Here is a 20,381-nt window from a genome sequence, read left to right as displayed (position 1 = left end):
GGCTTTCTAGGGACCCTGGGTACTTGGTTAGTGGGCCTATCTTTTTTTTTTTTTCAAGAATTGGATGCCCCTGAACTCATTAAAAACAAAACAAAAACAAAACACGGGTTCCACAAAGAGTGAGGCTTTCACTGCTTTGGAAGCTTCTTCGACAGTTTGCACCAGCCTTGCTCAACAATTAACATCTCCTATCAGGACTCAAGGCGCCCCTCCAGATCACAAAAGAATCAAGTATGGATGCAGTGTCTGAACTTTATTTAGGAGGTTGTAATCGTGCCCTTCTTACTGGCAGAGGGCATTTCTGGCCTGCTGCAAAGAATCTCTGATTTATCCTTGATAAGCTTTTATTGCTTACAGTGTGTGTGGTCCATGTTATGCACCTACAATATAGTATTTGTCCAAAAGGACACTTGTCAGCACAGAGACCAGACATTTCCTAGCCCTCAAGGGCCTCATTCTCACTCCCTTCAATTATTTTACTTTGAGTCGCCTGAAAGCAGCGAGATGGTAGCAGCAAGGATATCCATTATTCAGTTCTGTGTGGTCCTTATAAATTTGTTTTGCAGGGACCAGAGAGAGATGCCTGATTTTTGCGAGCTATATTGTAAATATAAGTTGCTCAAAGAAATTTTGAGGTGTAATCAATGCACTACTTTTTAGATATCATATATGTTTAATGCACTTGTTTAAATTATGCAGCACTGGCTAAAGGACAGCCTATTCAACACTTAACTATATGAATAATAAATACATACACTCAGGTGAAGAAAAAAGGCCGTGTTTCTACAGGCACATTCACCTTAGTAATTTTTATGTACCATTAAGTTAGAAACCAAGTACATAGCATTTAATATAGCTAATGCAGTGCCATTTGGCTCTTTTTGCCCCTTAAATAATTGAAGAGAGAGACAAACGGCAAAAGCCTGCTTTAGTAATTAGGGTCGGATCCCAGAAAGCTTTAAGGCCCATTTTCTGAAAGTGTGCTTCCTGCATAAAGCATTTAATATTGATTTGTGTTACAGTAAATGACATTCTCAAAACATATCTTGCGGTTTCTATTATGAAATCTGAAATCCTATTACTCTGAATCTCTTTGTTTCCGGAGAAGGACATACATACTCACTTGACCTATATAACATGGTATTAAAGTTTGATAATTAAATCTAAATTCCCTACTGTAAAGTATCTTGATTATCTCAAAAAAGGGGCATCTCCTAAAATGTAAAGCGACTAGTTACAGATTCTGGATAAGCGCAGTTGGGAACACATAGGCCTTTTTACTCCCTTGCATATTTGTTGGTATCATGGTAGTGTGAGTCATGTAAAAAAAACCAGATACTTCTTTTGATTTTTAGTTGAAAAACAAGTGTTGCCTGATCTACCTAAAGAGTTAATAAACTCACTTAAAATCTGCTGTCCACAGTGATCCTTGCCTGTGTGTGCGTGTGTTTTCACCTTCCTGAAGTATGGGGTAGAAAACATCATTGTGTTTAAAGTACAGTGACGTGTTCACTAGTCAGAGTTGCTTTGAAACTTCTGTTCAGAAGCTGTATCAAGAACTGAGGAATGGCACAGTCATTTACAAGTGATATTTGACTTAAACATGTGATTAAGAGATGGATGTGATTGTTTTTATACTGAGGAAGAATAAACCGATGGGATTTCTTTCCATCAGAAGGAGTAGTTGCCCATTAACATGACTCTTCAAAATGAGTTTTCTTACTATACTTTTGTAAAAGCTAATGTTTGTCAAATTATTTTTCTTATATCAATCATTCAGTCAGAGTCTGTTTTGGAAAGCGTATTTAGTAATCTTTCCCCATAAAAACATATTGTTCACTTGTATATTTTATTAGCAACAACAAAAAAATCTTATAGCATGGAACCATCTTAGTATGTTTTGCTTTTTGAAAGAAAGATAAAATTATTAGAATAATGAATGCAGCTGCATTAAACATGAAGTAAACTTGACGAGCTGTGGACGGGGGGCACACAGGTGGAAATGAAGGAAATTGTGAAATTTTCATAATACCTTCATTTGGAACAACATAGACTTCAAGTCACCTGGTTTTACACGCTTGTTGGGTTTTTTGTGTCTGTCAGGCTGGCCTTACTGCAGCAAGTTCTCTTTATCACCTGACACATTCAGTCCAAGATGTAGTTTGATATGGCTTCGTGTATGTGAGCATATATTGTTCTAAAGGGTTGTCTGAATTTTATAAAGTGATTTATGTTAGGTTATGAAAAATTAAGTTTGGTATCCACTTTGAAGCTACACAGGGGTAGTTCAGTGTATTTTCCTAAAGATGTGTTACACAGTTTCAAACAATGGCTATATTAATTTCACTTATTGCAGGAGCAACCCTTCAATCATGATCTGTTTATCTCAAAGGTACTACAAACTTACCTAATTGCCATTGCATGTATGCAAATATTTATGAGAATTGAAATACTTATTCTTTCTTTTGAAGAAAAGGAAGTAAAAAATGTACTTTACATGATTACCTAATTTTTGTGCCAGCTGAAAACAATTTGACGAATTTGTGATCTTTGTTTATAATTGTCAATGTATTTCTATAAAATATAATGAAAGCTTGACTTTTAAGTTTTACGTATACAACAGTATTATTGTTTTTCTATACTAAAGAAATGCTTGTTTCTAAACAAATGTTTGTTTTAAAACTATCTTTGTGTAAGTGTATGCCAAAGAACATACCTGAACTGAGATTCAAAATCTGGAAAATAATGAGGGATATACTTTGGGATTCTATTAATGAAAGCTACGAGAACAAAACAGTTTTCGCGAATTGAATTTCTGGGTGCATTAATGTTTTGCTGAAATCCTTAACTTTTACTTAGTTGTAGCCAAATGAATATTTTGTCAATCTGTCTCTCCAGGAATTAGGGGTCAGGATTTGATACACAGAACTACTAAGCATTTTAAGGTGGAGGAGGTAGGGAAGCATGATATTAAGACTTGGAGTGCTTTGTGTGTTAAGAAGTAACCACATTTATGAGGTGAACAAAGTTTGCCTAAATGCATCCACACAGTAATGCAATGTTTTACACAATGAATACACATTATTTTGCCTGGGCGAATGGGGTATTGTGGCTGTCTGGGAGTGCTGTAGGAAGAATGAAGGTCATGGAACCGTGAAAATGAAGATGCATTATGATGCAGTATTTTAGCACCCGTCTCCTTGGACAGCTATTTCTTTGGAATTTTCCATAATGAGTATTATTTTTTATAGTTGGGAGCAAAATTTTAAGCTGCTAGAAGACAACAGGAAGAGGTACTAATTAGAGGTAAGTGAAGAGAAGTAGGAAGGTATTCAATCATTTAGTATTAGTACAACTACACCTACCTTACAGGTTTGGCAGTCGTGGCTTTGCATTAAATTCAGATATGGGTGACTTTCATGTAATACACTTTTAAGGAAAAAATTTCTTAACATTACTGATTTATTGCTCAGACTTTGTATTTTGCCTACTGGTTTATTGAAACTATAAAATTACCCCAGCATACTTAATGAGTACAGAAATTTTAAGTTATGGGTCTTATAGTTAAAAATAAAGGGATCTTTTTTTCCTTTTTTTTTTTACTCAGGAGGGAGTTGCCAGAAAAAATTTTTTTCCTATATCTCCTTAATTAGTAAAATTCATGCAAGGAAACTCTATAATGAAAGGGTGAGGGCTTAGTAAAAATGATAGGGACACTCAATATTGTTCATTCTTTTTAAAGATGAGTTTCTCGTTTAGTTTGTTTTTTAGCGGATGCTCAGTGCACAAAAGTTTATTTTCCCCAAGCATGGTCTTGCTGTTCTGCTGTTAGCCTCTCTTCAAAGGATATCAGCGCCCTCCCTACTTTCTTGCTTGATTCACAGAACAGTAGGTGCTAAATAAATGCTTGTTGGTGTCTATTACTATTATGAGTAAGTACCTGCAAATTTTTCTGGACAAGCAAGAAAATCATAGACCAAAATCTACAAATATAATAACCCAGCCTAATTTTCCAATGAAATCTTAATATAGATTTATGTTTTGATTTATTTGTTCTATAATACAAACTTTCAAATGTTTTTTGAATGTGGTAAGATCCCTAAAATGAATCACATATCAGTTGGTCAGTGCTTCATTTATGGAATCAAAGGTGCTTTCCTGTGCAATCTTTATTAAAAAATAAGGTGCCAGAGAAGAAATCTCATAGTGTTAGACTGAGGGGAGGAAATATTATGATGAATTGGTAACTCAGCTTGTCTATACCTTCTCTCAGTGGCCCCAACCAACACAATCCAAACTTTTCCTGCTTCATTTTTAAGAAAAACCTCCTTTTTTCCAGGATATTTCAGAATTGGTTAAAAAAGGAGAGAAAAAAGGACCAAAAACCCCATTTACTTAGTGGATAATAACTAAAATATAAACTGTCACTGAGGTGTTCAGAATTATAGTTATCTCTCAGTTTCTGACTGTTGCACAACCCTAAACATGACATTCAGCCATCTAGGTCTTTATCACATTCACTGGGATGTGAGAGGAATAAGTGGGGACACGCCAAGTTGCTCCTAAGTGGAAGTGTCTTATTCAGCAAAGTAGCTTATTCTAAAGAAAATGCAGTAATGATGTGGCAGTGATTTAAATGCAGTGCTCTAATATTTGGTATAAAATTAAACCATAGAGCTTTCAGTATTGGACATTGGGCTTGGGGATTTTATGCGGAATGGACTGTGCTGTTCATTTTAACGAACAAATAGTAAAACGGGGTGGAACTTGGCTGTGCCTCCTAAGAGACCTTGTATGACAACAGACGTTTACCAGTAGTTTGGTCAGATGATACTCAACAAAATGTCCTCTTAGAAGCGCATGTGCAAACACACATGCAGATTAGAGTGCACACGCAATTCCATAACAGAAACTCAACATTTCTTAATCAGGTCCACACAAGGGGAAAAGTGTAAAGGAGATGCTGACAGCTAAGCCCAGAACAGACTGAACATGTCTCTGAGAACCGAATTCCTGATTTTTGCCTAGTGTGTCTAGTCTGCTTAACAGAAGTATATGAGTATTTTGATTTTTCAAACAAGCACTGGAAAATAAGTGTGTCACAGAGTTTGAGAGAAAGACACAAAAACGGGAGGGCAAAAATCAACTTCCTAGATATTCTGGAGGAGAAAATGCATAAAACTGAGCATTGCATTATCCATACATTGTCTTTTGGCTAATTGTTAAGTGAATGCATTTGTCATTTTAGAGGATAAAGAGCAGTCTTCTGGAAGATGAATGTGAAGACCTGGATTCTAGAACAGTTTAGATGCTCATACGAACAGTGAACTTGCTTATAAATCTTGTACTGTTAGCACACAGTTCAGTGTCTGGTGGATGATTTCCTATGTTGGTTGTAACATCTGTATTCTGGAATTAGGTTAAGTTTTAAGCTGGTAGCTCGCTGGAAAATTGCAGAGGCTCATGGAGGGCTAAAATACTAATCGACTGTGTATTTTCTGAATGACCCCAGAGCAGCATTCTCTGCACTTGACATTGGGAAAGGTTAGGGAGTGCAGTATCTGGTCCCTGCTCTTCAGCATCTCACCAGCTACCCAGGAATACAGAATAGACACAGTACAAAAAAATACGTGAAGAATATTTACAAAAATAGTGCACCTAAGGGTCTGAATGACAGAAGGCACTAAGGTCTATATGTGGGATTAAAAACAGCACCATGTGTTTTGTGAGAAAAAAGTAAAGTGCTAGCTAATTAAAGCTACCATAAACCTGAACATTTTAGAAAGAAGTTGGGCTTTAGATTATTGAATGAAATTTTTTTAAATTGGTAATCTGCAATGTTTTGAAATTTTTTCTGCTTTGTAATCCTCTTATGAGTACTTAGAATTTTAAAGAATAACATTTTTCATGCTCTCTGTGAACTCCTTCCCTTCACACTTTCATACTCAATTAACTTATTTTACATTATTATTGTTCCAGTTTTATGCTTATAAATGTGCACAGCCAACCTGTTAGGGTTGTGAAAAAGTCTGAGACTATAATCCTTAAATCATGACATAATGCTTGTGCAGAAACATTACTTTTGTAGTTTTAAACCATTTGAATTGATGTTTATTTCTTTTAATTTGTTAGCCTTCCTCGTGGCAAAGGGGGAAAACCAAGTTTGGAGGTTTGTTATGCTGCTCATGAGATCACTGTGTGCCTGCAGTCTACACATTAGCAATGTGTCCGCGTGAGCTGGCGTTCCATCAGAAAATGACAGACTTGTATTATTTCTGATGTTTTGTGCATATAGCTACTCCTCTTTATTTGGTCATTATCTAGCTTTAATTCTTTAAAAATAAACTGTTACTCACCTCTGTTAAACGGAACGCGGTGCTTTAGGAGTCAGGTTGTCCTCTGTTTGGCCTCCGTGTGGGACCTGGAACCCATCCCTCTGGCTGCTTGTGGAAACACGTGTTCCCGGGCCTCAGATAGAGTGGCTTCAGGGGAAGGTTTTGTGTCGCAAAACCAGACCATTTCGTAGATGTCCAAAGTATTTTTTACTGATCTTGAAGGTTCTAGAAGGAAACAAGCATCATCTTCCCAGCTCTGCAAGTACGTGTGCCCTCATTTTACATGATACCTGTTTGGGTGTTTTGATAAGTTGAAAAGTGCAGTGATTAGAATGGGCAGAATTGAATATATCGTGGAATAGTGTGAATTTCTTGGGGGGAAATCAAAGTTGCCAAAATGAATTTTAGGTAATAAATTTACATTAATCTTATACTTAACTCTTCAAATAATGTTTTATTATGTTCCCTGTTGAGTCCTTTTGAAACATGGTGAATTGAGAGTTGCCACTGGAATCATATTTCTACTATTGGAGAACCTCTGAACACTTTCTTACCTGTAAAATAACAATGAAGTGTTTTCACAGTTTAGAAAATAAAGTCTCATAAGTTTTTGTTTATAAGGAAAAGTAAATCTCATTAGAAATTTGTAATGCTATCAGCTTCACCTTTGTCTTCTCAAGAGCAGTTTGGATTTTTCACCAATAGGCTTTTGACGAATGCAAACATTTATAAAAAGAAAAATTTGCCAGTTTTTATTTTCCGGTCATTAACTGCAGTGCTCCTAAGAGCCTCGCTGCCTCCCACAAAGCACGGCTTTGATTAATTTCATTGTTTTAAAAATGGAAGTCTTTAAAAAAAGGTTCCTAAATCAGTCTCTATAGATTTCATTCCACTTGATCACTTGCATACTTCCATTAAACAGCGACAACAACACAGAAAGATTTGGCTACCAAAGTGCTAGAGCAAAAATTCTAAAGCAGCGCAGATGGTATTTCTCTGGGGCTTTTTGTGATTTGTTTTGACGATTGGGTTTACCTTACTTTATAAGTGAGTTGTGTTTCCAACACGTTTTATTCCCAAAAGTTCACTTGTCAGTTATTTAGCACTTTAAAAACTCATTTCCTATATTTCACATAGAGGGGCCTACAAGTGGGAGTGGGTAGGGATAGAGTCCCTGAGATTGCGCGGTCTCAAAGTGTGTTTCCTTTTCCCTCACTTCTGCCTTCTGCTCCCTACTCCCCCACTGAGACTCTGTTTCTCCTGCACCCTGAGAGTCATGCCACTCTGGACTGACTTTGCAAGAGCATGTGCCCTGCGTGGATCTACCAGGGTGATTGTCATGTATAAGCACTTGCGCTGTATTTGTCTGCATCAGGGACCAAGTATGCCTGGCTTAATTTTGCTGAAGAAGTCTTTACTCCTAATGCTGCAGATTAAGATGAAGAGTTTCCCAGCTACAATTGCCTCTTTGAATTTGATTTTCTTTCTGATTTCGTATTCAATTTTTATTTTATTTTAATTGTTCATGTACAGTTTTCTGTCTTTTACTCCCATTCGAACCTCCTTATTCAATTTTATATGGAAATTTAAAATAAAATTTTATTTGTTAATGTTCATACATGTTAAAGAAATGTTACAGAAATGCAGACGTGATGTAGTACTTTGAACAAAAGAGAACATGATTAGCAATAATAGAAAGTATTTTGATGATAAATGTATACTCTAATGAGATTGGAATATAACTATGACAGTGAAATGATAAGATGTTTACAATTTTTCTTCACCCATGCTTAAGTATTAAACAAAACTACTCTTTATCTAAAAATAATCATAAAAGTATTGTTTTTTTTTAATTTGTAAAAGACCGAAAAAGGTATTTCTTGGAAATAGTTCCTCAGATTTTAATTTTAATAGCAAACATTTTAAGTGTTCATTTTGAGGGTTTTTTTAAAACTGATTTTATCTTCATATATAAGTAGGATTTAGAAGGATGGTGGGTGCTGTCTGGTGTTCTTTACTCCTGACTACCCCTCTGTCTCCATCACCAAAGCCCCATCTGTGTTTCAGTAGCACGGGATGTTCTTCTGTGCACATCCTCCGAGCCTTCAAAATTTGATTTGACTCTGTGCCCTGATGAGAGCGTGCTCAGATAAGTGCATTGTGATAGGAATCTGTGTCTGGGCCCTAATGAACATCTGCTTTCTAGGGCGCCACCGCAGCACCTTTCTTTGTTTCCTTTTCCTTTGCCTTTTTGATTTAAATCTTGTTTAAACCCTGCAAATGGGGATGTTTTTTCAATATGCAAATATCCTATCTCCCTTTTTAGGAAACCACCCCCCAAATATTTTAAATATGAATGAATTGGGAATCTAAAAGGAGTCTGCAGGAAGCAAGCCCAGGGTCACGGTTCTACTGTTGATAACTCAGACATATTGTACTAAAATCATCGAGTTAAGATTGTGTAGTTGGAACTACCTGGCCAATTTAATTCAATTCAACAAACACTGAGCAGGCGTCATATTAGGCCTTGGGAAGTGCAAATATGTGAATAAGACATGATTTATGCCATCATGGAGCACAGTGGAGTAAGTTTGTTTACTTGTTTCTTTGTTTAAAATGTTTATTGAGGTAGAACACACATGTGTAGCACAGTGCATACATTTTAAATGAATGGATGTTCTCATGTCATGGCCACCCAGGTCACTATAGCATTTCTAGCGCCGGCAAACACCAGGGTGCTCCTTCCCAGTTTGTACTCCCTGAACATAGTAACCATTAGTCTTCCATCTTTGGAGATTGGTTTTGCCTATTCTTGTTCTTCATAAAAATGAAATCCTATAGTGTCCTTTGGTGTCCGGCCTGTGTAGTGCATCAGTTTGGTTTGATTCATCTATGTTGTGTCGTGGAGCAGATGTTTGTTCTCCAGTAGTTTTTTTGATGCTTTGTAGTATTCTGTCATGGAATACACCATGATTTATTTTTCTGCCCTGCAATTATTGGGTACTTGGGTTATTTTTGTCCAAATGCTATAATTATTTGTGTTCATATCATTTGGGTCACACGTGCACTTACTCATAAGAGAGGAACCTGGTAGGTTTTGGAATTGGTATTGATATGTCTGTGTTCAGCTTTGGATGATATTACCAGATATTACCAGGCAAAGCGTGAGGAATCTAACTGCTGTACAAATCACTTTTGTCAGTCCTTCTAAGTTTAGTCCATCTGGTAGGTGGTATCTCGTTATGATTTTAATTTGTATTTTCCTGATGATTAATGATGTTGAGCACTTTTTCATGTATTTATTGGCCAAATGGCTATCCTGTTTTGTGAAGTGCCTTTCAAGTTTTTTGCTTACTTCTTAGAAATAACAGATACATTGCCTGTAATTCACATAACTTACAACTTAACCTTTTGCTCACTTTTTACATTGGCTTTTTCTTTTTATTGGTTTGTAGGTTTTAAAATATAGTCTGGATATAAATTCTTCATCAGATATATGTATCAGAATATCTTCTCCCAGTTTTCAACTTTTCCTTTCACTGTCTGATTAGTGTCTTAATTTTACAGAAGTGCTTAATTTTAATGAAGTCCAATTTACCAGTCTTTTACGATTATTGCTTTTTGTGTCTGCTTAAGAAGTCTTTGCTTACTTTAAGGTCATGAAGATGTATTTCTATATTTTCTTCTAGAAGATATATTTTACCTTTCATGTTCAGGTCTGCAATGCATTTCTTATTCATTTTTGTGCTGGGTGTGGATGGGGTCCAGTTTTGTTGTTGTTTTTCCCCCTCCATATGACCATAGAATTGATCCAGCACCACTCATTGAAGAGACTTTTTCATTTTGTCCTTTGAATTTCAGTGTTGCCTTTGTTGTAAATCAGGTGACAACATTTGCTTTTCTTTCTCTGGACTCTTGGTTTTTGTTCTATATGTGTCTTTGTGTCAATACTACATAGCCTGAATTTTTGCAGCACAATATATTAGGTATATATTTTTCAAAGTGATCTTAACTATTCTTGATCCTTTGTATTTATTTATAAATCTTAGAATCATTTGTCAATTTTCATAAAAACTCTGATACAGTTATTATTGGAGTGGCATTATATCTATATATCAATTTTGGGAGAATCAGTATGATCCAAACTGTAAGTATATCTCGTCTTATTTATTTATGAACTTACCACTTTTAAGTAATTCATAACAAAACATGGAAAATTGTTTTAAGTGCTTATTTCTTAAATAGATCCAATAGTTGCTTTAAGATCTGCAGTATAATTGGCATAGATTCTGTTAAGAAAATTCTTTCAAGGAGAGAAAAACACTATATTTATTATCAGAAATCAAAATTAATTTTGAAAAGTAGCTTACCAACTGAAACTTACTGTTTAAGAACAGATGGCATTCCTTTCATTTTTTTTAAATGCATCTCAAAATATGGTTGATTCTCCTTTTATAGTCTTTATTCTCCTTTTGAGGCTTTGTTTATTTAATGCTGTGACTTCTCATCACCCTGTCTTACATAGTTATAAACATAATAATAAATTAAAAAGTAGTTGTATTTGGAGAATTTGCTGACAGCCCTTGGGATTTTTTTCATTGTGCCCTGGATGTTGTGAAATGAAGCCAGGGAATGCTACTTAGATACAGACTTTGAAGCAAAAGAACATGCAGCTCTGTGGGCTTCAGCTCCTTCAAACTTTTCCTTAGGTGTTCTAAAAATCATAGAGATATATTTCATGCTTTAAGGTTTTGAGGCTTTGATTATTGCCACATTCAGCCAGCCAAAAACAACTACATAGAACTTTCAAAGCTTATTAGTTCTGGCGAGGTTAGCTTAGGCTGAGTAGGAGGTTGAATAGACAACTTCTGAAGTTCTTTCAAGTCTAAATTTTAAAATTCTGAGAATTTATAACGTCCAAGAATCACAGAATGTTAGAACTGGAAGGAACTTTAAGATAATCTGGTTCAAGCTACTCACTTGACAGATGAGGAAAGCTACCTAAAGTGAAGAAACGAAAGTAGAGCTCCACAGAGACAGAGATTTGGAGGGAGTGGCAGGAAGGCCACAGATCAGGAGGGTGGAGGCCTGACCTCACAGGGTTACTCAATACAGTGGCCTGCAAAGGCAGAAAGGAGAAGGGAGGCCACATACAGCTTCAGCAGTCATTCCAGGAAATGTATCACGAGGTTTAACTGGGGTCAGCTGGTGTCTGTGCAGGAATCAGCAGTGGTCACTCTGTTTGAGGTCATCCCAGCAGGTAGAGCCGGCCAGACATCTGCAGTTACTTCCATGGGTGTGGCTGCTTCTCCTGCTTTGCCAGAACGGTGTTCAGAGCTGATTCTACTTTGTTCTAGTATTTCTAACTTTGCAGATTTGGGAGAGCCTGCAGTGGAGCCCAGCTCATTCTCCATGGCTTCTGGCTTGTTCATGGCCTTGTTCTTCTTCTGGATTCTTCCTTTACCACATTCCTAAGGTCTTTTTTTTTTTTATAGCCCTGGGTCTGGGGCCAAAACCCTCTCACGTTTTTAGCATGCTTGGAGCTTGCCCATGCCAGCAGGCTAGACTCCAGACAGCGCCATTCATGCTAACTTCCTTCATCCTGCCATCGCCATTCACTGTAACCTGTTTGGTCACCTCCCCACCCTAATCCAGAGAGTCTGTGACTAAAGCCCTTTTTTAATTTGTTGAAGCCACCCCCTCGTTCACCACTCCGATGAGAACCACCTTCCTCCTAATGCCAGGCACTCCGCACTTGTCTCTAGTGTCTCTTGTTTTTTCATGAGACATTTGAACACAGTTGACAGCCTTTGGTACTCATTCTACAGTCATGCTTCAGGACCTGGTTTAGTCGGTTATTATGTGGAGAGCCTCGGAAAAACAGGATGCCCAGGATGTGGCATCGCGAGCCCCGGCGTTACTTGGACATGGCTTTTCGCTCATGTTGTTTGCATCACATACTCATTAAGTGCACGGAAAACACCATGCCTGGCTAAAGGCTATGCACTGTGGAAATCAAATACAGGAGAAATTGGGATATATTAAGCAAATTAAAGAGAATGATTTTTGTCCACAGCTTACAAAAAGATTCACCCGAAAAAATGCCTCCTTAGTTCATTTACATGTTTCAGAGGTTATTACAGGCCCCTAAGCTTTTGAGAGAAAGTATAATTTAAAGTTAAGTCAACGGGAACCACAGCTTATTGAAGATTAATTAGATATTAAGAAAAACAGTTTGTGAAATAATTTATTAAGTCAGTTGGGAAGAATTACCGTATTTTTCAGACCATAAGACGCACCTGGGTTTAGAGGAGGAAAATAGGGGGGAAAATCTTGAAGGAAAAAAAATGAGGTAAAATATTATATAACATAAGTAAGATAACATTTCACCAAAGTAAATGTAAACAGAACTCAACAGCAGCATTAACAATCATTATTCCTCCCAAATCGGGGGTGGGGGAAGTGCATCTTAATAGTCTGAGAAATACGGTAGTTTATTTTGTTATATTTGATTCACACCCAACTTCGTAAGGAATTCGTGAGGGAGTAAAGGTGCAAATGTAGCTAGCTTTGTTTGTTAGTTTTCCTCCCACTGTTTGAAGAATCCTCTGCACTGATTGGTTCAGCCCTTTACTTTTCCCGTGACTGTGTGTAACTGTAACTGTGAACTTTGGAAGTCGTGGGCTGCACGGAAGGAAATGACAGAAAGGGCTGTGGGTGACTGAAAGTGTTAGGGTTTCTATGTTATCTGTAAGGAGACCAAGTTGTTTGTGGCCCATTATTAGTTGACAAGTGTCATAGTCAGTGTTTCCCGTGTGGTGGTATGTTTAAAGACTGGAGAGTGGCACTCGTTCTAGACATTTTAAGGTGACTTTTTACAGAGCAATTGATTACTTGTGCTGGACTGTTCTCTCAGGTGGGATCCAGTGAATAATAATCTTAAACAACTGGTGATCCAAGACCTTTTGCTGTTAATGTTTGTGTGTAAATTACTCTCCCAAAACACAGCAGGAGCCTTGTAATTGGGTTTCTTTTACTTAATATTCAACAGTGAAAGGTGGGTTTGCTTGATGCCTTAGAAGTCATGTACATTATTCGTTTAAGTTAAAAAGGTACGTATTTAACCTGAGTGACAGAAAGTCTAAAAGGAAAGCTAGGGTTTAAATAAGTACATGAGTAATTATTATTCTAAGAAACAGAGGGAATTGTCTTTCTGGTCCAAGTTTACTTCCTAAACTACAGTTTCTGGTTTTAGAACCTTTCATCTAACTTTCTCAACATGTTATGAAGATTTTGAGCACAGTTTGCCCACATTTTTGAAAATATGCAGGCAGATTGAGGGAGATATATCAAATTCATTGTTGGTTATATGCCCCTTCTTAGGCAGCTTGTAAAATCTCGTTTTTGAGCTGCTTAAAAAATGGAGGCAGTGAGTGTTTACTAATTTGATTTTTTCTTTTTTTATTATATTTGAACTTATACTGTGTCATTTCATCCAGGGGTGTCCAACCTGTGGCCCACGGGCCACATGCAGCCCAGGATGACTGAGTGTGGCCCAACACAAAATTGTAAATTTACTTAAAGCGTAAGATTTTTTTGTGGTTATGTGTTGCAGTTATTTAATGTGTGGCCCGAGGCAACTCTTCTTTCTTCCAATGTGGCACCGAGGAGAGTTGGACCAAAGGGTTCGGCCAAAAGGTTGGGTACCCCTGACCATACTGTATAATAAATTTACATTGTAACCTAATATAATTTAACCTGATGGGGGGAAAGACTGAAAAAGTCAGAAGATAGCAGAAAAATGCATGCATGCACTTATATGTGTGTTTAGTAACAATTTAATGTAGTATTTTGATAACTTTAAACTGTGTACTTATGGTCTCCTTTATAAGAATGTAAGATTCACAGAAATGTATTTTGTTCATTTTCATGCCTATTGTAATCTTTTGCACATAGTAGGTACTTCACGAATGTTTATTAAATTGGATTCATATTTATATCTTTTGTTTTCTAACATGATAAACAGAAATATGAAGCCAGAATTTTATAGGGATGAAGTGCTTCTTCTTAAAATATACGCATGATTAGGATAAAAATGGGCTAAATTACCTAAATCATTCTCTCACTCTGACTTTATGTTTAGACTCTTACTTCATGCCTAGCAGGCTATTAGTACTCTTAGGCTAGTTTGTCATTGTCACATAAGCCTTTTATGTATTACAGAAACGAAATTTTCAATGACTAATTTAAGTTAAATGCAGTGAACACAATGCACATAGAAATGGGAGGCCCATTAAAATGAACGTTTCTACTCTGTTAGCATAACTTTTTTAATATCATCCGGTTGGGGCATTAATACTGAAGAGCAATTAACTTTATTTTTAAAAGGGCTATATTTCTAAGAACTGTGTTTCTTTAGATTAGCTGGAGGTCACTAAGGGCCCAGAACTGTATCTGAAAGGATAAGTCATTATCTTTGTCAGGGTTCAGACAGAAAACATATGGCATACTTAAACTTGGTATTTAGGGAATGTTTAATAAACAAGAATATTTGGGAATGTGTTGGCAGGCCTTAAAGAGACCAAAAAAGGATAATAACGCTAAGGCCAGCAGAAGGTGGGCACCTTCACTGAACAGGGTCTAGAGCTCTGGGTGGGAACAGTGTCAAGAGCCTAGAAGGGTGTAACCTGCTTTGCGAAGATGGCTGCCTGCCTGAGAGGAGCCATGACCTTCAGCTGAGGACCAAGGCCAAGCCATGCTGAGCAGGCATCCCTGACTTTCCTCTTACCTTGGGTTGTCTTGCCAGTGCCTCCAATTGGAACCTATAGGAATTTGGAGGGAGGAGGATCCTTTTGATGCAAGGCATTATGAGTCAGCCTCCAAGGCACAGAATAGGGTGGAGAAAGAAGGTAGACTGGCAAAGAAAGGTATGGGGATCAGTAAATATTGGTCGAATAAATGCACATGTGCTTACTACTTTTCTTAGTGGATAGTTTTGTTTCTTTTAATTAACAGTGCTTCTCATTGCCTTTAAAAAATTCTGCATTATTATTTGAATGAGTTCATTAGTATATAGTGAGTGCCTACTACCTATATGCAAAGGATTTTGCCAGACCTGTTGATGATAGTAGATAACTTTCTTTGAAAATTAGGTGGTACTGGAGTTGTAACCTCTTTCACGTAATGGGTAGATACTGAGAACAACCAGTCAAGTGTTGACATTAAGTACTTGGAGGTGACATAAAATAACCTAATGCACCTCATTTCAAGTAAATTTGGGGAAGCTTGGTCTTTAAAGCAATGCTGTAGTGCAGCTCTGTCCAGTAGAACTTTCTGCAGTGATGAAAATGCTTTATATCCTCAGTCTGATGTGATGTGGCTACCAGCCCCAGGGGAGCTATTAAGCAGTTGAAATTTGGTCAGTCCTGGGCAAATTTCAGTGCTACTGGGCAACTGAATTTCACATTTTTAGCTATATATGGCCAGTGGCGGTCCTAATGGACAGTGCAGCTATAGAGCATATGTTAAGTAAATAATGCTCCCTGATTTGATTTTTGTATGAAGTCCTTTTGAAGTAAGAAATTAGATGTTGCATTTTCAGATTGCTAATCTCCATATATAGAAACCATGCAAATACCGGTGACTAGAATGTAAAGTGAAAAATTAAAAGCAACTAAGACAAAGCAGGTCCTAAGGCTTGGCTAATAAAAGCAAAGGAAAAGATACAGGAACCCTTTTATGTTATACAATTATATGCTTTACAAATATAGTTATATTTATTTAGACAGAGTTGTAAATATTTAAAAATAGATCATTGTGTCCAGGTTTCTCATCATTAAAAAGTCCACTTCAATTAAAAATACATTTACTTCTATGATGTAATTTTTTGGAATATTTGATCTTTCATTATCATACTAGTTGCTTTTGTGCATAAGCAGTTGGTTATAAAGAATGAAGATAGGACATCTAATGTACACAGCTAGACAAAAATACTATGATATATTAAAGGAGTATATATTTGTAAGACTTTGATTTTAGTGGCTTTGTTTTATATTTTTATTTTCTAATCTTTATTGGATATACATATATACTATATATAAGGGGGGGCAAAATGAAATTTACTTATACAAATTGTGTATTTATTCTTACATGTTTAAACTTCAGTCACCTTAACTTTCCTTTTGATGTAATATACCTATTGAGACATTTTTCCCACTTCTCAAAAAAACAGTTTTTGATCTCCTCAATTTTGATGCCTTTTAGTGTTCCTGCTGTTTTTTGTTTCACCTCTACCACATCAGCAAAACATTTCCCTTTGAGGACTTTTTTCCATCCGGGAGAACCAAGATATGCCACTTGGGGCAACTTTGGGTGAATAGGGAGGGTGGTGTACAGGGGTCAAGCTGTTTTTGGTCAGAAACTGCTGAACACTCAGTTCGGTGTGGGCAGGTGTGCTTGTAAATTAGCCATCATGAAATGGGCAAACACAGTGAAAGAGTCTTCAAAAAAAATCCTCTGAAGCCCAGTGCAGCTTCTCACAACAGTGCCAGCTCGTACAGTGGTACAGACGGGTGGTTCCTAGACCACTCACCTCGCTGGGGAAGCCTGTACTGCAAGGGGCTCGCCCTCCAGAAGGTGATTTGGGGGTCCCCTCTTGTATATTCAGCTTTATGATAAAAGCTGAGTTCTGTTGGCTGTTTTCATAACTTCTTTTCTTCCTTTTAGCTTGTCTTCAGAAATCTGTGTTAAGATCAGAATCTGAAAAAATGATCACTTGGAATTCATAATTATTCCATAAGGACAGAGTATCACATCATAAATATGACATATTACCTGTAATGCAACTGAAAATACTTTTGGGGGCAGTAAGTTTATGAGTATTTGTTTTTTGATTATTCTTATTGTACTGAAGTCTACCTTTTACCTACCATTTTCACATTACACTTTATTTGATCTGTATTTAATAAGGCAAAATTACATAGGAGACTGCCTTTGAAAGTAACAAGTTTTAAGTTCATTACAGCAAATTTAAAATAGTTCTTGATGTAAGAACTCAAGTGTGTTTTTATTTTCTATATTATGGTAACATGTACAAAACATAAAATGACTGTTTTAAATATTTTTAAGTGGAAATTTTGTGGCAGTAAGTACATTCATATTGTTAAACCACTCAGGAAGGCTTTCTAATTCTTAATATTAAAAGGTGATGTTTCCAGTTTCATGGACTTTTTTTCCCTCTTCCAAGAAGAAGAACAAAATTATCTATAAAAATCTTATTCATATCAGTAAAGAAAATATCTGCTAATATCCTGTCAAATGGCATTTTAAAGTGGGAGTAAATTAGCAAAAGTATTGTAAACTTATTCATCAACATACACACTGAACTTATTGAGTGAAAATGGCACTTGAAATATGAAGATGCAAGGCACGTCTTTGCCTTTCACTTTCGAAGGACTTTTGTCAAAAACTCCGCTGCAGCTATAGGACCGTGACACGGTCCGACGAGGGGAGGTTGTGGTTGTCGTGTATGGGGTGTGCCATGCTTCGTGACTAAGTCACCTTCCTTTAATGTAGTTTTCAAGTTTGTATAATTATATCCAGACTTAAGCTTTCTTTCTTTTGTTCATTTGAGTTCTTCAGATGATACTAACACAACAGTGAAATTTTAACTAACTTCCATGTGTGATAAAGCACATAATTAACTCATAGGTTTGTGAAAATATAAAAATTAAAACTAGCTTTCTTCCATGACACGGGTTTCTCCTACTTAACCTGTTGTCATAATAAGCAGGTAACACCAATAAAACCAATGGGCACCAAAAAGTTTCTCACATAATTTGTGTTGCAAATTCATAGGATCTTTAAAAGATAATCTTATTTGGGTAGAGGAAGAAAAGACTCAAGTAATGGAAGAGGAGAAGTCAAACTTTATTTGAATATAGAGAGTTGAAGGGGTGGAGGTCTGTATTGCTGAGAAAAGCATTTTAAGAGCAGCCTGTTCTGGTATTTTATACCAATTATGTGCAGCTATTGCTTTGAATAAATTTTGCTGTCCTGCTGAGATTTCCTTTTTACAAATCCTGGAGCAATTATAAGTTAGAAATCTGGAATGTATAAACAATGTCTTTTGAACAGTAAATGAGCCTCATTCTTATAAAACTCAAGGGTTGCAATGTACTACCTTTTATTCTATGGTTCTCTGTCTTTCCTTCTTCCTTGATCATTGCACAGAAACTAGTATCTACTTTGTGTGTACAAAAACATGAGTTATTGCTTTAAAATAATTATTTCCATCAAATTAACAAAATCTGTCTGTTGCTATCACATTATAGTCAGTATTCTTAGTATGTGTTCATAATAGCTATTGATTACACGTCTCTGCTTTTCCAACCTTAACACAGCAGACTACCTTTGTCCGTCGACCTGGAAACAAAACACTGCACCAAGTCAGTGTTCACGGGGAACGAAATGACACCTTTAGAACATAACATTAGACTGAGTTCCCAAATGTCACTTGTTTCATGTGACAAAGCAGTCTGCTCTAGTCATGGCAAACAATATATAGAATCTGAAAGAGAAGTCAGCTGTCACTTGGAGTTAACTATAAAAAGCCCAAACTCCATTATTTTGCTGAACTTACAGACCTTATACAATGTTTACAATAAGATTTGGAGGGTTGCCTAGCATTGGATTATATACAATTAAACAACACAGTGGAACAGCCCTTTTATGTCAGCACCGCTCAAGACCGCCATTTATACTCACGTGGCAGTCATTCTTGGAACTCCTAGTATAAACAGGAATAGAGAACATTCATTTGTAATGCTATCTAAGTGCACAAAGGGTTTTTATTTTATTTTATTTTATTATTTTATTCTATTCTGTTCTATTCCTATAAACCTCATGGAAACTAAAGATAACAATAATAAAGAGATCACTGAATGGGAATTATTTCTTTGACTGTCGAAGAATGTAATACTTTTGTTTGCAGCTGAGCCCAACCACTCAGCTCTTTGGACTTTGATGCAAGCTTATGTAAATAGGAGAGATTGTGTTTGAATTTATTACAAGGTGAAGTTTATTTGTTTAGAAATTAACTTTCCACTAGAAATTAACACAAAAATGCACTTCCTGGTTCCCTGTTTTAGACATTTACTTGAAATAACAAACGCAAAGAGACAAGAGAATGTCATAGATTAAAATGAAACCAAACACAGCCTAAGTCCATATCCATGTTTTGTTCAAGTTAGATTAGGCCAATAAAAGAGTGATAGGCCAGAAAGTTTGGTCATTCAGCCTCAGTGGCAACAATAAGAGATATACACAGTGGAAGCAATTGGGGGGAAGTGGACATTTTTAAGAAATTGATTTTTAGTACCATCTTTAAGTAATATAAATATATATTACATATATATATTTAATACATATATATAAGTAATATACACATTTTTGGTTTTCCCTATAATAATATTTTACCTGTCAGATTTCCAGGGATGTTTGGCTTTATAACTCTGAAAATTAGTTTACAGCAGCACCAAAATAAAGTGTAGCAATATTGTGTGATTCAATGCCAAAAGGAAGATTTGAGCTCAATTTAGGTCTGTGGAGCCAGTGACTTAAGCTGTTTTTGCCTCTGTTTTCTAGTTTGGTGTCTAAAATTTGGGAATTTGTTAAAGCATGTTTCTAGAGAAATTTGAGCTGCTTAACAAAAAATCGACCTGTTATATGGGGGGAAAAGAAAGACTGTCAGCCTGACTTATGAAAGGTTTGCAGCATGGTATGTGAATGACTGGTAGGGTACCTCAAAAAAATTAAAAGGTTATCTGAAATACGATTATGCAGGAAACAAATGAAATGTTTGTCTCCCCAAAACCCTGGCCTGAAACTTGTGGTCTTTAATACAGACAACTTTTCATCCTTTACTTTCTTTATGATATAAATCCTTCTCCCTAGTTATCAAAACACCTAGTAGACCTCCACTAACAATGAGAATATATGAAAGTTAACATCGAGTTAGACCAAAGGATTTTCTAAATGTTGTTTTTT

The 20,381-nt window shown here is 36.4% G+C and overlaps 1 protein-coding gene across 6 annotated transcripts in view; it reads left to right on the top strand.

The window, feature by feature from the left end:
* The window catches only part of RBMS1 (RNA binding motif single stranded interacting protein 1), a 207,865-nt gene that overhangs the window by 1,348 nt on the left and 186,136 nt on the right, over positions 1-20,381 (top strand). The window lies entirely within an intron of this gene.

Source organism: Artibeus jamaicensis, unplaced genomic scaffold (assembly GCF_021234435.1).
Source record: "Artibeus jamaicensis isolate MK-2021 breed Jamaican fruit bat unplaced genomic scaffold, CSHL_Jam_final contig_936, whole genome shotgun sequence".
Classification (NCBI taxonomy): domain Eukaryota; kingdom Metazoa; phylum Chordata; class Mammalia; order Chiroptera; family Phyllostomidae; genus Artibeus; species Artibeus jamaicensis.
The sequence above is the reverse complement of the archived record's forward strand: the minus strand, read 5'-3'. Positions and strand labels throughout refer to the sequence as shown.